A 5745-nucleotide genomic window follows, 5' to 3' on the forward strand; every position below is an offset into this window, starting at 1 on the left:
GCCCCGCCGCCAGCCCCGCCGCTGCCGCCGCCGGCGCATCCCCGACGCGGCCCACCGTCACGTCTCTCCGTCACTTCCGGCCTAGCGGGACGGGACGGCTTGGGGGGGGGGGGCGCGCGTCGCGGCGTGACGTCAGCGCGGAGGGGCGTGACGTGGGGGATGCGTCATGAGGGGAAGGCGGGGGGGGTCGGCCCCTCCCTGCAGCCCTGGCGGCGGCTCGTCTGGGAGGGAAGAGGGCGGTCTCTTCGGTGCCTGCGGTATTAACGATGATAATAATTAAAAAATCCTTCAGCAGCCTACCCGGAAATTACCTCTGACGCACAGATTTGATCTTTAAGGTGGTGATATTTCTTCAGTTTTCCTGCCGCCGCGCCTGCCAACGATGTTTCCTTTCACACCGAATCATAACATCTACAGCTATCACCTGATCTCCCTGTAGAAACACAAGATCGGGCTTAAGCAAAATGAAATATTTATCTTTTCACACCGGTTCCTGGAATCCAATCCAATCCTTTTTAGCTTCATTCATCAATATTTCACATTGTGCCTTTTAATTCTGGCATCTTGTACCGCAGGGCAGTAGCCAGTGATGTGAGCACGTTTCATTTTCCACCTGACAGGGTTGACAGGGTTTAACTTGTGACTCCTGCCTCCCCCTTGCTAGGAATTCCCTAGTGGGATACACGTTAGCTCTCACTTGTGGCGTGGTGGGGAGTTTTCTGTGAGGGATGCCCCTGTAATGTTCGATCCAGTTGTTACTGATTTTATCTTTTTCAAAGTTGGTAATTCCACAGCCCTAGGACTGTAACTTGGTCCAATTTGTAAATCCCTGTTTTCTCCAGTCACGTGGTTTAGGAAAAATAATTTTGGGGGCCGGTAGCTCCCATTCTGAAGCTGGTTCCTCGTCGCCCCACTTCCTCTGATCTTACCCTAACCACCCTCGGGTCCCAAATAGATGGAATTTTGTTCTTGTCGCTTCCAGCTGTTACCTTTTTCACAATTGATCTTATTAGTTCATCCGAAGACTGCGCAATCCTATGCAGTCTTTGAGCTTGTACGCTGGGGATCAGACCCAAGAGTCTCGTGATGCCTAAACCTCCATCACACGTACTGGAATATAGAATGGCGTCGCAGGTACTTAGCAATAGATGTAACCACTCCTTGACCGTTGTTTGAATTGTCAGGTCAAGTGTTTCTAGGTACGTTACTTTTACATCGGCTTGGTCTGCTAAGTAGATCAGTTGTGGGATAGTATATCCCTTCAGGATGTCTGCCTTCTGGAATGGTTTCAGTGGAGCTTCACCTATCCGTTGTAACCAGTCTTTCATCTTTGCCAGGAGTTCAGCTTTAGATATTCCAGTCCATGGGTCTATTTTTGGTCCCAGGTACTTTTCCGAACTACCAGGTTTGATCATATTAAGTGGGGTACCATTAATTATAGAATCATAGAATCATTTAGGTTGGAAGAGATCTTTAAGATCATCGAGTCCAACCGTCAACCCAACACCACCATGCCCACTAAACCACGTTCTGAAGTGCCTCGTTTATGCGTTTTTTGAACACCTCCAGGGATGGTGGCTCCACCACTTCCCTGGGCAGCCTGTTCCAATGCCTGACAACCCTTTCAGTAAAGAATTTTTTTCCTAATATCCAATCTAAACCTCCCCTGGAGCAACTTGAGGCCATTTCCTCTTGTCCTATCACTTGTTACTTGGGAGAAGAGACCAACACCCGCCTCACTACAACCTCCTTTCAAGTAGCTGTAGAGAGCGATAAGGTCTCCCCTCAGCCTCCTTTTCTCCAGACTGAACAACCCCAGATCCCTCAGCCGCTCCTCATAAGACTTGTGCTCCAGGCCCCTCACCAACTTGCTTGCCCTTCTCTGGACACGCTCCAGCACCTCCATGTCTTTCCTGTAGTGAGGGGCCCAAAACTGAACACAGGGCTCGAGGTGCGGCCTCACCAGTGCCGAGTACAGGGGAACAACCACCTCCCTGCTCCTGCTGGCCACACTGTTCCTGATACAGGCCAGGATGCCGTTGGCCTTCTTGGCCACCTGGGCACACTGCCGGCTCATGTTCAGCCGGCTGTCAACCAGCACGCCCAGGTCTTTCTCTGCCGGGCAGCTTTCCAGCCGCTCTTCCCCAAGCCTGTCGCGCTGCATGGGGTTGCCGTGACCGAAGTGCAGGACCCGGCACTTGGCTGCGTTAAACTTCATACGATTGGCCTCGGCCCATCGATCCAGCCTGTCCAGATCCCTCTGTAGAGCCTCCCTACCCTCAAGCAGATCGACCCTGCCTCCCAACTTGGTGTTGTCTGTGAACTTGCTGAGGGTGCACTCGATCCCCTCATCCAGATCATCGATAAAGATATTAAAGAGAACTGGCCCCAAAACTGAGCCCTGGGGAACACCACTCGTGACCCGCCGCCAACTGGATTTCACCCCATTCACCACAACCCTCTGGGCTCGGCCATCCAGCCAGTTTTTCACCCAGCGAAGAGTACGCTTGTCTAAGCCACGAGACGCCAGCTTCTCAAGGAGTATGCCGTGAGAGACAGTGTCAAAGGCCTTGCTGAAGTCTAGGAAAATAACATCGACAGCCTTTCCCTCATCCACTAGGCGGGTCACCTGGTCATAGAAGGAGATCAGGTTGGTCAAGCAGGACCTGCCTTTCATAAACCCATGCTGACTGGGCCCTATCGCCTGGTTGTCCTGTACGTGCCGTGTGAGCGCACTCAAGATGAACCGCTCCATAATCTTCCCTGGTACCGAGGTCAGGCTGACAGGCCTGTAGTTCCCTGGATTGCTGATGGGGCCCTGAGCAACAACAAGCCTTTGAACAAATTAAACAGGAGGTTGTTCATGCAGTAGCCCTTGGGCCAGTCTGGGCAAGACAAAATGTTAAAAATGTGCTCTGTACCACAGCCGGAGAGAACGGCCCTGCCTGGAGCCTCTGGCAGAAAGCACTGGGGGAGACCTGAGGCCGACCCCTGGGGTTTTGGAGTCAGGGATACGGAGGATCCGAGGCTCGCTATACTCCAACTGAAAAAGAGATATCGGCAGCATATGAAGGAGTTCGAGCTGCCTCAGAAGCGGTTGGCACTGAAACACAGCTCCTCTTAGCACCCTGACTGCCGGTGCTGGGCTGGGTGTTCAAAGGGAAAGTCTCCTCTACACATCACGCAGCTGATGCCACGTGGAGTAAGTGGGTCGCACTGATCACACAACGGGCTCGAATAGGAAACCCCAGTCGCTCAGGAATTTTGGAAGTGATCACAGACTGGCCAGAAGGCAAAGATTTCGGAATATTGCCAGAGGAGGAGGTGACGCATGCTGAAGAGGCCCCACTGTATAATAAACTGCCAGAAAATGAGAGGCAATATGCCCTCTTCACTGGGCCACATTCTGGTATCATCCTCTATCATTACTTAAAACATTTTCTAGTGTAAACTACTTTCATAAGTATAAAGCAAATAAGTCATTTGCATTTTAGAGCAGAAGACAAAAGGAAAAATATATTTAAGCAAAAAGTGGTTCAGGTTTTAAAGCTTTTCTTCATAAGAAAGCATGCCACGTTGCTGCATGACTAGTAGGACTCCACTGAAAGAAGAAATTAAATTAAATTTTGTTTTGGACTTATACAGTATTCAGTCTTTTTTCTTACGCAGAATGAAATTACACACGTTTGCTATCACCTACAGATGTCTATTCTTTCACACAAACCACAGCATGACTAACTTGACTTGGCCCAAAGACCATACTCAAAAACTGCATCCAACCTGTAACTTGAAATTAGAGACTAACATTAAGAAAAAACATTAACAAGTCTTCCCTTGCAATCTTCATATCACGATGAATGTACGTCATTTCTCCAGTAAAATTCCCCAGTGTCTCACTTGTATTCTTAAAAATGTTCATATTAATGGTTCAGCTTATATCCACTGGACCTCATTATGCCCTTTTCCACCCTCTGTTATGAATTTCTCATTTATGTAGGTATCTGGAGTGTTGGATCACTTCTTGTCTGTTTCCTGAATAAATAAAAGTAGCCAGAGCTACTTTAGTCTAATTTAGACAGACTGGCTCTCCAGACTTCTGGAGCCCCTTTTCTGAATCTTTTTTTGATCATTCGATATTCTTCTTTAAACACCAAAAATAGAACTGGAGTCAGTATCTCTGTCATCCTTAGGTGAAACAAGACAAAACAAAAACCCAATAACCAAACCAAATACAACACACACCCCCAAACCCCCCAAACCCAAACAAAACCCCCTTAAAACCCTGTATTTCATACTCCCAGTTGTCACGTAAACAAACACCGTTCTCCTACATACACTGCCACAGAGAACATACATCAACAGAGCACACCTAAACACATATGGACTCAGTACTTATTCACAATTATGATTTGTATCCTTTTCCTTATTGTAAACCCTGTTGTTTATAAAAAAACCTTAAATCTAAAAAAAAAAAAATCCAGAGGAAACCAAACATTTTTTTGTTTCATTTTTAATTTGGCTTCACGCTGAAAATTCAATTTACAAGCCATTCATAAGGAAAACGTCCAGTTGGGCAGAACGAGCCGCGATTGTATACTGCACATCAATACTTGTAGTGTATCATTTAGTTCCCTTTTAGTAAATCATCATATGACTTATATAGCATAGTTTAAGTGTCTACATGACTTGGCTCAGTTCATCACACGCTATAGTCCGTTTCAACCTATCAGACAACTAACAAGAAAAGAATGGTCAAATTGAGGTATTTCCTTTAAGAATTGACTGATCACTGGTATTCAGAGGTAATGTTAAATCATATAGTTTTAAACATTGAAAAATGTACAAAACCAAGTTCATTTTTAAAAAATATTATCCTTAGTCTTCCATGCATGTTAATAAAAAATATAAAAATCAAATTCGTAGCACTGAAGCTATACTTTTTGTTCTGCAAAAGTATTTCCACAGTTGGAACCACAAGCTACAGTCATCTTTAGTACACTACTTGTTTTTGCTTTACAGTTATGAAGTATAGTCATTTCAGTGCAAAGGTAATAGTCTATGTACACATACCATAGGAGTCATAGGAGGGAAATTTACAGCAGAAAATATGCATTCAGATTATTATTATCCAGTAGCACTATATATCATTACAGATTTACACTGCATATCCAAGGGCTATTATGATTAAAAGCTTGCAGCCAATATGCATCTTTAAACACACCAGGTCTGCTTGAGCAGCCTTGAAGTCAACAGAAGTTGTACCACTGATGGAACAAGCACGTAACACCTTGCAAGTGAGTTCCTACGAAACACCTTCCTGCTCTGTCAGCACAGGTTTTCAACTAAAAGCATCCTCTTCATGGCAGTGCCTAACTCGGATTCAGTAGCAGTAAGAGAAAATTCCAAAATTTGATCATTTAAAAGGTTAACATTTTTGCTTTTGCATTTAAATTGTCAAGTGTGTTCAGAAACGTAGCAGTATTTTTTCCAAAATATATAAATGATATCCTCAATGCAAGTTTTAACAATAATTCGAGATCAAAACCATTTTTTTTCCTGAATTATTTCTCAGCTTGTTGATAATTTTATTCTTCCAAAAAGATCAACTAGTACCTGCGATCAAATTAGGAATGTCTTGGACACCTGGAGAGATGCTGGGAATTACAAAAAGGTTTAGAAAGTGGTCCCATTGAACAGATGCCCAATACTTTCAGCACAATGCCGCAACGCTGAAGTTGTACAGTA

Source organism: Harpia harpyja, chromosome 5 (genome assembly GCF_026419915.1).
Source record: "Harpia harpyja isolate bHarHar1 chromosome 5, bHarHar1 primary haplotype, whole genome shotgun sequence".
NCBI classification, from domain to species: Eukaryota; Metazoa; Chordata; class Aves; order Accipitriformes; family Accipitridae; genus Harpia; species Harpia harpyja.